The 16,957-nt window shown below is 45.8% G+C and overlaps 1 pseudogene; it reads left to right on the forward strand.

Moving 5' to 3' along the window:
- LOC115329096 overlaps nucleotides 1-16,597 on the forward strand; it is an 84,944-nt pseudogene extending 68,347 nt beyond the window's left edge.
- The last annotated feature ends 360 nt before the right edge of the window (nucleotides 16,598-16,957 follow it).

Raw genomic sequence — 16,957 nt, forward strand, 5'->3', positions numbered from 1 at the left:
GGGATCCTGGCGTCACTATTGATAGTGCACTTTCTCTTAATAATAATCTCAATATGACCGTAAATGCTCTGCTAGAGGGGTACTCCGGCAATTTTTTGATGTACCCCAACTAACCATATTTTTTTAATATCCGGCCTTCTTTCTTTCCGGTACGCTATTTAGTATCGCGGAATACATACCAGTTATTGTAAAATCGGCAAATGAAAATGATGCGAAAACCAACATTCAAATATACCCGCACTTTTCATTGCCGTAACGACAGTGGCAGGCAGGCTTGCCAGTCGAGCAAGCTGTCAAGAAATAGACTATGCCAAGCATCTGTTCCGTGCTGGTGCGCCGGTACTGGGACGAGCTTCCAAAGCATTCATTCGACACCATGAAACTGCTTGGAATCAGTGGGGAATAAATAGACCTTTTCTGAAATTCAGTTTGGCCAGTTTGATCACTGAAAAATGATATCTGAAAAATGGCATATGTGCCGTACTGATGGTGGCCTTCTGTTTGCTGATGAAGGAAGAAGTTGAAGATGGTTCCAAACAGATTATTCGAGGTCTATACATTTGAGACGTTAACACGATGCGAAGCAGGAATTCAATGCAAGAGCTGTCTATCTCGGGCCCAGTGAATCTGTTAGTAACATACAATCGGTTTAAGAGCTCTTGACGCATAGGACTTTCAAAGGCGTCTATGAGGGTTTGCACTTCGTTCTGACTGGTTGTGTCCTTTTCGCCATCGATACTAAAATAGATTGAGAAATAAATGTACAGTAAAGCGGAAGTTCTCAATTGCCGTTAACTTGCAAAAATGACAGTGCTGGCCGATAAAATACTGCAAACCACAGGTTCATTGCCGCCATTTGTACGGCAAAAGTTAAACTGCCATTTGAGCCATCAGATGGCACTGAATTTTGGAAAGGGTTTATTCCACAGTCCAAAGAGTGGACCCCTGCCTTCCACTGGTGTCATTTTTTTTTGTTAACAGTAAAAACTCTAAGTTTAAAAAAGAAAACCACAATGAGACCCAAAATTGTACTTTTAATAACTTCGCGAAAACAAAAATATTTTCACCTAATATTTGAGATACTATTTTAGCGATGCTTGTTGGTGTGTTTAGCAGAATATTAGGTGAATCCGGGACCATAAAAAATCGCCGGAGCACCCCTTTAGGAGTGTTAGCTATGACTTCACGATTACCAAAGTCAATTTCTTCTCCACTTCGTTTAATGCATTTGTATAGGCCTTTAGTTAGATCATGGCTGGAGTTTAGCTCTGTTATCTGGAATTCCGTGACTCTTACGCAGGCTGCTGGGATTGAAGATGTCCAGAAGCGAATATTCACGATTGTTTATAATAGGTACAGTCACGATGAGAGGTAATCGGAACACGGTAGCGGTGGCCCAACTGCATTTCAGCGCGTTCTAGCCGCGCTCGTAGGAACTGATAAGAGACTAAGCGCATGCTTTCATGCCGGCTCCGACAGTCCCTCTGCACCGATCTATCTATTTTTTTATTTACCGGCGGGGCAGATAATCCTTAGCCGCTTCTCAGATACAGCACTGCAACCGTGACGGCGCTGATGGCGTCCGACTGCGTTACGAGCAAGCTCCCCGCGAGCGCGAAGTGAGGAAACGGGTGCACTATCAGGGTCATCTGAAGCGGTTCGGTGCTGGTTCGATGACCCGGCAAACGCTAATGGCGTGACGAATCGATACGTAAAATGGCATTTGTTCTAGTAGATAGCAACGCGAGCCGCAGAAAATGACACGCAAAGTTGACGAAGACCATAAGTTCCAAGCAACGAACCGCGTTTTTATTTTATTTTTGTCAAGATAAGATATTAAAGAGCATATTAAAGATATTATTAAAGAGATGTTATAGACATTAAAGGGGATAGTGAACCGAACATTTCACTGTCTATAATGAGCGGAGCACTATCTTTCCATCAGTCAGCAGTCGCCGGTGTGAGCGAGCACACGCAACGCAATTGACCTTAACACACATCCCCCATTCACGCTTAAGCTCGGATGCGGGATATGATGACGTCAAAGTTGCTGCGTGTGCTCCCGCACACCGGCGGCTGCTGACTCATGAAAAGATGGTACGCCGCTTATTGTAGACACTAAAATGTTCGGTTCACCATCCCTTTAAAGAGCGCGGGAAGCGTGGCCGCTGTCTGCTATCAGCGCCATCGGGGACGTAACGTTGCGTCCCAGAAGCGGTAAAGAACGATTCGAAGCGCTGGTAAAAGGAACAGGTCGAGAGGAGCGGAGAGGCCATTGGCGCCGGCGTACTCGCATGCGCGTAGCCTCCTATCAGTTCCCACGAGCGCGGCTAGATCGCGCTGCAATGCAGTTGGGCCACCGCTCCTGTGTTCCATTTACCTCTGATTGTGACAGTACATTAGCAAAGAGTAGTTCAACCGTCATGAATCACTGCTTCACCGGTTTTCATTGCATAAGCTGTATGTGAGGAAAGTGTACAAACATTTCATATTTTTGCACAAAGTAGTTTGCAAAGATGTAAATTCAATGGGTTTAGTTCAGTCTATTTATTTCCATGTTCCGATACATGTCAGCCAGAACAGAACAAAATTTAGCCAGGTTGAATGTCCTATGCGTCACGCTTACTAAGGGAACAACTGGCTTTTAATGCTCTTCGTGAACCTAACTTTGATATTTTTATCTCCCATCAGGATTTTATTCGGCGTGCACGCGAATAGATGTCTTTCTCATAAGCATGACTACGCGGGTATACCCCTAGTTATCTACTAAATGTAAAAAAGGTAAGGCTATAACCCCAAATAATAAAGATCCCGACGTTTCGTGGCCAGCTCGTCCACTTGATCAAAGGTGACTATTTTCCCCCTTGTCGTCGCCTTTAGTCAGTACGCAAAAACTTGAAAGTGAACATTTCAGTGGACAGCCACCTGGTTAGGAATGATATAAATGTAAAAAGTAAGACTCTAACCACAAATAATAAATATTCCGACGTTTCGAGGTCAGACTGGTCCAAAAGCAGTCACCCGTAATCAAGGGGCCGAGCTGGCTTCGAAACGTCAGTATCTTTTTTTTTTTTTTTTTTTGTGGTTAAAACCTTATGTTTTACACTTACATAATTCTTAACCGGGTGGATGTCCATCACAATGTTTACTTTCTAGTTATCTACTCTTTTGATTTGTTTTCTTTTAGATGTAACAATGATCTTTATACTGCTGCATTTTTATGTGTAAAAATTCTACTTACGCTTTCTGCACCACTCAGCAGACCGTGACGTTGTTTGTGGGCACAGGAAAAATAAAGCTTATTACTATTTTTATTATGGTGGATAAAATGGAACATGACGTTTCATCTGGGTGTGTCACATTCTTGTGTCACTCCCCTTTGAGTGTGACTTCACGGACTGCATTTCTGAGGTTCGAGCAAATTTTCGGTCCGCTCATTTGTCGAGCTCTCTTTGCAATGAGCCGTAGTTAGCTCTATCAGTGCTGTACGAAAAGTGGACGCACGAGCATTCTTTTGGTTCTTGCGTCAAAATAAAACTCTCAGCTCCAATACTGATGTCATCATGTAATCAATTACGCTTTATAAATCTAGCGGCGTGTTTCTGTTCCGACATAACAATACAGATGTCCTCTACTCTGATAAGCAACATGCCGCAATTTGTTTACGCAGATATAGAGACTCTTCTAAACAGACAAAGACCAAGACCACAAGGGCTCAGGATCTTGTCTGATTCAAGAGAAGCATCCTGTCACCCAATAAAAAGGTTCGACAGTCCAAGCACAAAGGTAGGGGCAGGAAAAACTAAAACGCTCACCCCCTGCTTAGGGGACCAAGACTACCATTCACTGGATCCCGGGCCACTCCGGTATTCAAGGTAACGAAGAAGCACATCAGCTCGCACGCGCCCCTCTCACTCCTTCGCAATCAAATTGATGTGGCTCCCCCCCCCCCCCCCCCCCCCAACAACTTCAACCCCACACCCAGGCCAGGTGCTTTCGACGAGGAGCGAAAGTGATCCTCACACGCATACGGGCCGATGCCGCCTGCACCCCGAACTCGAGAAGCCTCCAGGAGCAAAGGGCGAATCTCCGGCATCTGCTAGAGATGAACCCGTAACAAGAAGGCAGATTCCTACCATCTTTAGGAATGCCCATATATTATTATGACGTCGAAGAATCACACTGACCTCCGAAAACCACCGAAATCCTGGAGAAAAGCCGGCCTCTGAGGCTTTGTTTACCAGGCGAAGCTGGGCCTATACATGTAAATAAAACACCATAGTCGTCCTCAGTGTCTGTACCAAGAGCGCCAAGACATCTAGGTCACTGGCGCCATCCCACTCTTCCCTCTCCCCTTTCTTGTACCAACCAATGTTTAGTACTACATTACGCACAGCTTGGAATTTGTGCTTTAGCGACCAACCAACGGCGAACGTGCGTCGAAGAAGCGGGAAAGGCCAGTCGAATTGAAGAGTGGTTATCAAATGGGGGTACGCGGACCCTTTGGAGTCCTAAAGGGCATTCCAGGGGTCCGCGAAGCCCTGCTTCGCCAGTCAAGCCCGGCGATGAAAGTTGTATTTTTCAAATTGAGAAGAAACGTTTTAGTTTACGGGTAAGTTTTCTCGCGTGTATATCAATCAGAGAAGTCTACTTCACACTAGCCCTTAGTTATATTCGTTTATAGAATCATTCTTATAATTAACCTATACCTTTCCCTTTCCCTCACCACAAGCTGGGTCTTACATCATCTCCGACGATCCACAAGGGGTCCACGAGGCCTGAATGGTTGAGAACCACTGGCTTAGTGTATATGCCCAGTATCAAAGCTACGTTTCGAAGTAACGACAGCAATCCTATAATTTTAGCAAGCTTATAATTTTCGTTTGCATTTTCTGCAGCTCGACCCCACATTGCGGGAAACAGTTTTCTGTCATCCAGAAATGTAAAAAAAAAAAAAAAAAAGTTTGCGACGGAGCAAAAAAGGAGATCCCTGAACTTCCTGACAGCGTTGCCGCAGTCCTACTGCTCATACATCGTACAAAAGACAGGGTATACGGAGCGCAGGTTCGTCTGCTTGTGGCACAAGTGTTGAGATGATGTGAGAACACCAAGCTTCTTATTGGCTGATCGAAAAAAAGAAATAGTGGGTAGACCTCAAGGAACCTAGCCTTCAGGTCTACCCATTATCCTTTCAATCAAAACCAATCAGGGCTCGACGTTGTTCTTGACGTCACTGCAACTCCTTCGCAAGAAGCAGACGACTTGCTCTCAGCATTCGGTGCCGACACGATGGAAAAGGTGCTGTCCCACCGAGGACCTTTTGTTGAGTACAGCGGTTCAGAGACGACTCCTAATGGCTTATGTGCAAGCGGCCGAAGAAGAAAAAAGAAAAAGATACGATAGAAAGGACGCAGAGCATCGGTTCAATATCCGTTCGCTGGCAACTCGAGCTCGGTCCAGCTAATCCGCCATTAGTCGGCACCCGACTGGGACCGTGCCTCTCCGAAGCGTCGATGGGGATTGCGGCTAATCCGAATCACGCACCCCTTTCGCGATTACTGCCACTGGGAGCAGTCGATAAGACAGTGTCATTCGGGCCCGCCGCCCGATGCATAAGCACAGTACCAAGGGTGGCCGAGCGAGGCGACAAGATACGGCACAACCACTCTGCCAAATTATCACACTTACGGCTCAGACGCGGCGAGAGTAGTGCACAATGACAAGATTCGTTTTTGAAATAAAAGTATTGGCGTTCGCCAGACGTGCGGAAGTAGATTTCAATGAGTTCAATTTTCTTTCTTTCCTTTTTTCTTTCTTAATTCATTAAAACACATAATATTGCAAAAACAAATTGAAAATGAGGAGCTTTCACCTAACAGTGAATTCAGTCTGCAGAAGCCCACCCCAAGTGACAATTTGTTTTACGAGTTAAACACTATTTCCAGGTTCGAAATCTCCTTGATTTGAAAGGTTGATAAACGTTGGCGAACATTTGAGAACGTCCGGTCAGAGTCATACCTTTGGTTATAAGAGGAAGCGTGCGGAATTTTAAGCCATCCAATGCCACCTACACAGGCACGCTACACGTACTACTCGCAGGCATTAGGTACCGGCCGGGACGCCATGCTTGCTTCAGAAAGAACTCCGAAACTGGTTCTGCCAGCTTCCGCCTTCATTCGGCTGCACAAACTGGTTTTTCGAGAGCCGAATAGAACGCCTTAAAGTTGATGATACGTCGATTTTGTTTTATATATTAGAAAGTCGGGGAGGTTAAAGGGACTGTTAAATGATTTTTCAACTTCTTCCTCAGTTCTTCTCCTCCACTCAAAAGCGAAATTAAAAATCACCTGTTAGCGACGCGCCTGAACACCGGATGCGATGACCCTAAGCTTCCACCGTGCTTTTGTAAGCACACCATAAATCTTTTCATTCGCAAGTGACAAGAAGTGACGTCGCGGAACTCACTGGCCACGAACTCAAATCTAAATATTTGTTGATGAGCGCATTCGTCCGCTCGTCTCCAGTGCGTGAGCTGGGTTCGGCTGACCTGCTTGGGCACCGCGGATGCATGCCAGTGAAAAAGCTGAGAGCTTTGGAGGGAAAGGAGGTAAGAAGTAGTCCGCATTATTTTCAAATGTTCGTACATAAATGCAGGCTTTGGCTTTCTACGCAGCTTTCTTTTAGCCGACTGAACGATGTGCGATTAGTAAAATATCAATCTAAAATATTTCATCCCAGCCCGAAATTAATTTCATGGTCATTTAACGAAGCTGAATGATGCTGGTTTGCTACAAGGAAGCATCATTAACGTTAATTAATCGACGTTCTTATAAGCCAGCATCATTAATGAGCTGAGGCATCCAGTATTAAAGATCCGCCTCTAGGGGGAAATTTCGACCTTGAACAACACTTTGGAGCCTCGTGATAAGCATCCAGAGAACGACGAAAAGCAACGAAGGCATGCTGTAAGCGGAGCTTCTACTTAAGACTGCGAGGGAAGCGTACGAGCACTGAAAGGACGAGAATGGCGGAGAGTTCTTTCAGTTGTCCCTCGAGATCCCTCGAGAGCTTCTCGCAAGGAGTCTGAGCTTCCGCAAGGGCCGCAAGACTCGCAACAACAATACAATTTAGAAGTTTCGTGCGTCCAGGGTAGCTAAACTCGTCAAGCAAAAAGTTGGGGCCGAAGTTCGCGGAGCGTGCTGATTGGACTCTCGCGACGTTGGCGTCACGCGGGACGAGATGTCAATCATTCAAGCTCTTTCGGTGCTCAAATTCCAGCGAGAATGTGAAGCACAAAGTCTTAGCGCGCTTCATCGGAGCGCGCGCGAGCAACACCGTGGGGCCAGCCGATTGAGCGGCTGCACTGACGACGTCGCGCCCGCGTGTCCCTAGAGGCCGCGTTAGAATCAATAATAAGTAGATTGTACAGTCTCCGGCGCTATGAAAGACCCACTGGGAGCGCGTGGCCGAGGCAGTGGCTGGCGGGGGCGCTACGAGCGCTCCGAGCAATTCCATTCTGCTTCGAGGGGAGGACGCTCACTCGGGGCTCAGCACAAACTGATAAGCGCGCGCTTTAGCTGAGCCCCGAGTGAGCGTCCTCCCCTCGAAGCAGAACGGAACTGCCCGGAGCGCTCGCAGCGCCCCCGCCAGCCACCACCTCGGCCACGCGCTCCCAGTGGGTCTTTCATATCGCCGGAGACTGTACCTAGGCGGGCTGTAAGTGCTCTGAACTTTCTCGTCGGAAGATCGTTCTTTGTGGAAGTTATTGGTGACGACAAAGTGACGTTCACAACATTGGGAAGGAGTCATTTGAGGCCAACATTTTTGTTTTGAAGTTGAGGCGAAGATTGCACTTTGCGATATTGTGGAGCCGTGCGCGTTGTACGCGGCTTTAGAACTCATTTTCCGCCACTGACAACGACGTCACCGCGGTCACCCACACGCGGTGTGGGTAGAGACGTCGGTAATGTCTGAAAGATGAGGAGGCGACGGGGGATGACGAGAAAATGCCGGGGAAAGGGGAAAAAGATACGACGAAGACACAAACACACACACACACACACACACACACATGCACACGCGCACGCACACGCACACGCACGCACGCACCCACACACACACACACGCGCGCGCGCGCTCACACACACACAAATAGGAGTCAGGAAGGGCCATAGAAATTGCTTGGGAGAGAGGGGTGATGGTAGTGAAGAAGAGGGAGATCCCTTACTCCGAATTTTTAGAGCGCAGCCCTCAGGCGCCCGTTTCGGGCCAAGCAGCGTCGCCGTCGCCGTAAGCGCGCGCGTTGCCTTATGGGACGTTTACCCGCTAAATTTAGCGGGGAAATGGACGTCACGTTTAGGTAAATTCCAAAACGGGAAGCAAAGGCCGATTATAGTATGCTTCAACCAGTTCAAAGTTAAAGAGGCGATTCTTTTAAGTGCTCCTAAACTAAAAGGCCAATCAGTTTCTATTAGTGAGGACTACTCCCAAAAAGTAGTCTACGCTCGAAAGCGCCTGATTGAGTATGCAAAAAATACGAATGCCACGTTCAGGCTGCGCTTCGATAAGATGTTTGTTGGGAACAAGTGCTTTATTTATGATGATGTCAGCAACAGTGTAATAGAGTGTACGCGATGAGAGACTAAACCTGCATCTCATCCACCTCGGCCTTCTGACTGTCATCGAAATAAAACGATATCTCTTAACTCTACCTCTAACTTTTCGTTTTTGCTGTGTAATTTTCGTAGTATCTTGTCTAAACAAGATGACGTTTGTTCAGTCATTGACACGTGTAGTCCGCATATAATCCTCGGAACCGAAACTTGGTTATCAGAGGACATAGATAATGAGGAGCTTGCTTTTTCTGGCGAATACAATGTCTTCCGTAAAGACAGAATTCATTCGAGAGGCGGCGGGGTCATGATCGCAGTAAAAAACGTCCTCTCATCCGACGTCCTTAAAATCGCATCTGAACTTGAGATAATTTGGGTTCGTGTGAAATTAGTATGCTCCTACATTATCATTGGAGTGTGTTATCGACCACCATCATTCTCTGGGCAGTTCTGTGATAAACTTAACGAGTGCATAAACTGTGTAGTCAGTAGTTATCCCAGATGCCCAGTAGTGTTGGCCGGAGACTTTAACTATCCAGGGATCAACTGGAGTGACTGTTCGCTTCGAGCAGGCTGCCGTGATTCATCTGAGTGCCGAGATTTTTTGGCAGTCACTCAGTCGTACAACCTTACTCAAATTGTTTTAGATCCTACACGAGGTGATTCTGTTCTTGATTTGCTCTTTTCATCACACCCTGAATGTATGTCTGCTTGTCATATATTAGAAACCATTAGCGACCATAACGCTGTTCTTATCAACTCTACATTCTCGCCGGCTAAGCGGAATATCATTAGAAAAACATTCCTAAACTTTTCCAAGGTGGACGCCAATAAACTGCAATTCTCTTTTGACTCATTCTCAAGCGAGTACCTGCAATTCTTCGACACTCGCTCTGTACCTGAGAACTGGGCGCTACTGAAGGATAAAATAACCGAAATTGTTAAGGAGTGTGTTCCGGTAGTTTTCATTAATAAGAACTTAAAGAGTCCTTGGTTTAATAACTATCATAAAAAACTTTTAAACAGGAAGAAACGGTTATTTTCTTTAGCCAAGTCAAGAGACACTCCTGACTTGTGGTCTAAATATAACGAAAGTGCAAAAACTTACAGGTTAGAGATAAAGAAGAGTAGATTCAAATTTTTGAATCGCGACCTGGCTAACATGTTACTTACTAATGCAAGGAAGTTCTGGCAAGCGGTCTCGCCTAGCAAGCATAACCCCTCACCCATTCTCCACGATAGTAGTGGAACCATTTTGTCACCTCATGACTCATCAACCATATTTAACTCGTTCTTTAGTTCCGTGTTCACGGATGAGTCATTGCCATTACCGCAGACGTTGTGCCGTGCCAGCACGAGCATGGATGACATAACATTTACACCAAACGGAGTAGCAAACGTCATCGAACGTTTGCGTGCAAATTCGGCTTGCGGGGACGATAACATCACCTCTAACTTTCTCAAAATAACGAAAGACAAAATATCAATTATCTTGTGCCGCCTTTTTCAAGCTTCACTTGATTTGTCTGAATTACCGCTCGATTGGAAAGTTGCAAAAGTCATCCCTGTACATAAGCATGGAAACCGCAATGACCCTTCAAATTACAGACCCATCTCTCTGACAAGCATACCATGTAAAATATTCGAACATGTCATCTACTCTCAAGTCACGGACTATCTTAACAACTTTAGCTATCTTCACCCTCAACAACACGGCTTTCGCAAACATCTTTCCTGTGATACTCAGTTATTTGAATTCGTAACAGATCTCCACGATAACTTTAACGACTCTTATACTACTGACGCAATTTTCATTGATTTCGCTAAAGCCTTTGATACTGTCCCTCATCAACGATTACTTCTAAAACTTTCTCAATTAAACATAAATGACAAAATCGTCAGTTGGATCTCATCATTTCTCACCAATCGTAAGCAGTATGTATGTATAGATGACACGTCCTCGCCCGCCATTACAGTTAAATCCGGAGTTCCACAGGGCAGCGTCTTAGGTCCACTTTTGTTTCTCATCTACATAAACGACTTACCTTCACTAATCTCGTCATCAGTAAGGCTTTTTGCTGATGACTGTGTACTGTACCGCCGAATTTCTCATCCTAGCGATTCGGAACTCCTTCAACGCGACATCGACATCTTGGGTGAATGGTGCTTAACATGGCAAATGAACATAAATGTTACTAAAACCAAGCTCGTTTCTTTTAATTCCTCAAAACACCACAATCCCTCGTACTCAATTTTTTGCGATCCTATTTTATCTACTCATTCATACAAGTACTTAGGTATCACTTTTACCGATGATCTAACCTGGAATGCCCATATCGAAAACATCGTTAATACATCATTAAGAACTCTGGGATTTCTGAGAAGGCATTTATACCTTGCTCAACAGGACGTGAAACTTACTGCATATAAAACCCTCGTTAGATCGAAACTTGAATTTGCTAGCACCATATGGGCTCCTCATCAACTTTACCTCATTAATAGACTAGAATCAGTCCAGAATAAGGCCGTCCGCTTCATTCATCGAAACTACAGTACGAAAATCAGTGTCTCCCAACTAAAGGTTCTTTCTAATTTAACTTCTCTTGAATCACGTCGGACAGTCGCTCGCCTTACTCTTTTTCATAAGTTTTATTACAACATGCCATCATTCATGCTCACTCACTGTAAGCCTGCCTCATACATTTCTTTGCGTCATGATCATTCCTTAAAAATTGCACCTATGTTCGGTCGCACTAATAGATACAAATACTCTCCTCTTGCTCTGTCCATTAAAAATTGGAATTCTCTCCCTAACGACATAGTCACTGAACAGAACGAAATAATATTCCGCGAAAAAACTTCGGCTTTGGTTCCATGATATGTTTTCCGCGCCATGTCTGCTTGTGTTTACTATAAATTGCACACTGTGTTCCCAGTTCTGCTGTGCCCGGTTTGTGTAAACTTTGTTCCGAATCCTGTATAGTTCGTTCTTTGTTTTTGCTTGTTGTTAATTTTTCACCTCAGTTAGTTCTTTGATTGCCATTCCATCTTGCATTTGATTGTATTTTTCTACTCCCCCCCCCTCATGTAATACGTTCGAACGAACGTCTTTGAGGCGAATAAAACTTGAACTTGAACTTGAACGTGACCTCAAAACCAATTCAGTTTCCCCGCCAAATGGGAGGGGAGCAGGAGAGAAGGAGAGAGGGTACGAAGGGGGTGAAGGGGCATACACTCCCCTCGTCCTCCTCCAGAGCTACGCTCTATTTCGACATTATAGAGAAATACTATGGTCAGGAACTGGGGCGATACCCTCCCCCCCCCCCCCCCCTCTTACCACTTGATGCCCCTTGCCGCCTCTTTCGACGCCACTGGGGTGGGGGGAGGGGGTGAATCACCCTCTTCCCCGTCATCCTGTTTCGACGACCCTGCTTAAGGGGTATTCACACGAGGGAGAAATCCCGGGGTTTTCTCCCCGGCGCGCGAGCACCATGAGACGAAAACGCGAGGCTTTTGCACATTACAAAGCTTGACGTTTTCGTTGCGGGATGCGCGTGCCGTGGAGAAATCCCCGGGATTTCTCCCTCGTGTGAATACCCCGAAGACGAGGAACAGCACAGCGAGCAATTTTCGAAATAATGGTTCTAGAGATTTTGAAGTAAAACGGTTCGCGTTCCATAAACCTACAAGTGGCCATCACAGATTTTCAAGCGAGAGGCTCGTGCCAGGGCTCGGTGTATAAAGGCGCGTTCAGTGACGTCCTTTTATAGTTCATAACCCTTGACGTCAGAGTCAGGATTATCAGTTGTGAACGACAAATTTGATGGTGCATGTTCAAGTCGACGGTGACACGTTTGGTTGTGTAGGATGAAAGCTGGGTGTCCTCGCGTTCTCGAAGCATCACCGTCAATATTGACAGCATGACATTACTCTTATTTCAGTTGATGAACGCAGAATTAATAGACCGATCACACCGGCCAGTTTGACTACGCCATCGCTGCTGCAATGCATCGAGGGATCTTTAGTCATTGTGCTCGTGCGACAACATCGCTGGAGCTCTGCGCATGTGGAGCATGAGACGGTACGAGCCGTTTGTGCACTGCTGCCTGCCTCCTGCAAACTAAAGTTATGGCGGCGTCACGCATGCGCCGAACGCTTGGTGAGATCGGTCTATTTTAGTTTGGCTAATCTTTGAAAGTCTAGCATAAAATGATTTTATTCCGCCGATGGCGGGGACAACTGCCCGGGAGCGAAATCCGCCCGAAAGTGGACAACGCTACTCGGCTGGGTGTGACCTAGCCATGTCGGGCTACACTTGATGAAATTCAAAAGGCCGAGATAAATAAAAGGAACGACAGGGACGCTTTTTAGTAAATTCTGCATTATCGGCGGAAATAAGAACGATATCAGACCATCAATATGGACGTTGCTGATTTTAGAATGCAATTAACCGAGCCTCCATCGTGCTTTTTAGAGACCATCAAACAGGTAGGTAGAAGCAGATAATCTTTGTCGTGACGTCACACGTATGAACCACGGCTGTCTCCGCGCGCTCTCTATGCTGCTCTTGTTCGGCGCCTAGAGAGTGCTAGGGATTTTTCGCCCCTTCAATGAAACGCGTCACTAAGATACGCAGATCTGCGGGTTTGTGAGAAAAAAACTTGGCGGCAATCTTTCGGCTCCTCCCCCCACTATGTCATCACACAAAGAATATTTGTGTTTGACGAGTTTAGCGACCCAGAGTGCGCTGGCATTCTTGTTGCGTTCTACTCATGCGCAATTTCGACCTGCATTTTCCATTTGTACCCAGAGCTCTTGCGCGCGGTCTACTAGAAGTGTCCGCTAAGTGCGATAGCATGCGGATACCGTCGCTACTAGGCTACGCAAACCCGAGTACGAAAGGATTGTTGCAGAAAGATGAACTCTCGCTGCGGAAATCAAGCGTTGCGAACAATCTTGTTGCTAGGTGCAAGCTGCTATGCTGAATGACGTTCTCAAAAAAAGTGGAGCTGTGCTTCTATGGTCGTTTGCTGCAGACTACGTCGAACTGCGATAGGTTTGCTTGTCTTCTATGAAGGCTTTATTCGGCTTATGAAATTGTGAGTAAAAAACAGGAAGTGTCCCGACATTTTTTTATTCATAAAACTACTTTACTTTTTTCTTTTTTATTTCTTTCTACTCTTTTACTTGTTAATGATGTAGCGTTGCCATGGCGATGGCGTATGCCACACCTCGTTGGAAGGGAAGACAAAAAGCAAATTACTGGGTACCGATTAGAGGCGATCGCACACTCCGCATACGACAACGGTCGAACACATGAACAAGTGCTCTTCATAGTATTTGTTGGCCAACGAAAACCCCCGAAAATTGGCGTCTTGCTTCTCATAGTGCGATCATCTGGCGGCTTCTCATTTTTTTTTCTCACAAGCTTCTGTGGTAGTAGGAAAGTTATTTGTTTCTTCTCCATCCCGAGCCAAATGTCTTTTTCTCTCTTCTGGAATGTATTTGGCACGTCCTCAAAAATATACGTGGACCTACTAATTACACTATTGTTGAAAAACACTTTATGTAATATTTTGAGACGGAACAACTTCCGTCGTTGACTCAGAGGCATTCAATTTAGAGAAGATTTAAGTTCAGTTATGCTAGCTCTAAAATCATAATTACCGGTAACAAATCAGGCAGCACGATACTGTACCTTTTCGACTTGATGTATAAGGTTCTGACTGAGCGGATCCAATAGCTCACTGGCGTAGTCGAGGACAGACCGCACATGAGAAAAATATAATGTCTCCTTCAAAGACGGGGGAGCCAACATAAAATTACGTTTAATAAATTCCAATGACCGGCTTGCTTTCGCTGTAATATAGTCAACATGTTTATTCTATCTTAAATCGCATGAAAAAATAACTCCCAAATATTTAGCCTCCGATGCCAGTTCAAGTGAAACACCACCAATACTGTGATGAAGGAATAAATTTAGTTTTTCTAGTGAATCTAACGCTAATACATTTAGATACGTTTAGAGGCATGCGCCATTTGATACACCAGTCATCAATTTTATCTAAATCACTTTGAAGAGCGAATACTTGAGCATCACAGGTCACATCGCTGTACAAAATGCAATCGTCTGCATATAATCGAATATGTGAAGAGACGCCTTCGACTATATCATTAATGTAATATAAAAAAGGAAAGGGCCAAGTACCGACCCCTGTGTAACTCCGGATGTTATTTCTATATAGGGGGACTGTAAACCGTTAATTAGCGCGGACTGTTTTCTTGAATTAGGTAATCACCAATCCAATTAAAAACTTCTAAATCTATGTTTAGTTTGTGAAGCTTTTTCACAAGAAGAGCATGAGGAACCAGGTCGAATGCCTTTTTGAATTCCAGAAAGATACAGTCAACTTGCCGGCCCTTATCAAACGATTGTGAAATGTCGTGATAGAACTCAAGCAGCTGCGTGGTACAAGAAAATCCTGTACGAAAACCGTGTTGAGACTGGCTAAAAAAATTGATAACACTAAGGTGTTTCATTAAGTTAGTGTAAATAATGTGCTTCATAGTTTTGCAGCACACACTTATCATTGAGATGGGCCTGTAGTTTTGTACCAGCTTTTTTGGGCCAGACTTGTGGACGGGGACGACATTTGCAGATTTCCAGTCCAGAGGCAAGAAGCCACATTTCAACGATACCGTGAACAAAATTACCAAGTAGCTCGAAATAACTTCAGCACAAGACTTCAGGACAGCGTTGGGAATTCCACCGGGGCCAGGTGCTGAACCTTGTCTAATTTTCTTTCGAAGGCTGTAAACACCGTGTGTATCAAAATAGATTTCAGACATAAAATCAGTAGAAACAGGTACTTCTTCGGAATCGCAATCGGCGTCCCCATCACAACACCCAACAACAAGCTCTTAGAGTTAGGGCTACATAACACTTTAGATGAACTCGTAGAAGCGCACACCATTGCATAATATGACAGACTAACGCAGAGCCCCACGGGGCGGCACATTCTGAAGAAACTTAACATCCACTACGAATCACGAAACGGAGTTAAGGGATACATATCAAAGAGTATCAGGAAGGACCTCAAAATCCCTCCACTGCCCAAGAACATGCACCCGGAATACCATAAGGAGAGACGGGAGGCAAAAGCTCGCAACATGGAACGAATATACCAAGGCGTCGAGGACGTGGTTTTTGTGGATGCCGCGGAATATTTAAATTGCAATGGCATGTCCGTCGTAGCGGTGGGCGCGGATGGGGAGCCACTCGTAAGCGGGACCGTGGCGACGGACAACCCCGAGACAGCGGAGGAGGCGGCCATCGCACTAGCGGTGGCCTCCACTAAAGCTAAAATTATTATAATAGACTCGACGATCGCCATCCAAAATTTCGCAAAGGGGCGAATCTCATCAGAGCGCTCAAAATTTTAAGAACGTACGGTGACCATCACCAACAGCGGCTACGCGGGACGATCCAAATTATTTGGGCACCCGCTCACTCCTCGCTCCCAGGCAACGAGGCGGCTCACACAGTAGCTCGAGGTCTTACACGCCGAGCCAGTGAGCCCGCCCAACCGGGAACGCGAGGAGACCGCGTGTTCACCTATCAAGAACTTACGAATCACTATCTACTGGGACGGGCCCGGTACCCACCGGCTCAACCTGAACTCACTAAGGAGCAGGCGGTGGCCTGGCGCCCCCTCCAAACCAACATGTACCCGAACCCAGTGGCCTGTAGCCGGTTCTACCCGGGACAATCTGAAAATACGTGTAAATTCTGTAAGAAGAAGGCGGATCTGCCACCTATCTTATGGGCATGCTCTCGGGCGGCACCGACCATTGATGGCCGCGAAATCTAAGACCGCGAGCATTGGGAGGCCCTACTGCTCAGCTCAAACCCACAAGATCAGGTCTGGGCCACCCGGCTAGCCGAAGAAGCCGCCGAGGTCCAGGCGATCTCGGCCGTTTTCTAGGGCGGCGGTGGATGAGACGGCTGCATCCGTCATCCCACTGACAGTCCTGGGGCAATACAGTTTTATTCTCTCTTCTCTCTCGGAATCGCAATAATTCCCCGTCACGATATCCGAGAAAACAGACTTGAAGTAATCATTGAAACTGGCAGCCTTTAAAGAGTCACCATCTAAAAGGCGACCTTCGAAGGAAGGGAATTCCAACGATATATTTTTTATTAGAGCGAATAAACTTCCAGAATTCCTTTGGGTTTTGCCCAAGTTTCACATTTAGTGTTGAAAAGTAGTTTGCCCGGGACGAAGTGATTGCACGTTTAAGGGCGACAACTATCTCCTTTCGTTTATTGTATGATGCAGAGTCAT

Source organism: Ixodes scapularis, unplaced genomic scaffold (assembly GCF_016920785.2).
Source record: "Ixodes scapularis isolate PalLabHiFi unplaced genomic scaffold, ASM1692078v2 PGA_scaffold2__306_contigs__length_199485367, whole genome shotgun sequence".
NCBI lineage: Eukaryota > Metazoa > Arthropoda > Arachnida > Ixodida > Ixodidae > Ixodes > Ixodes scapularis.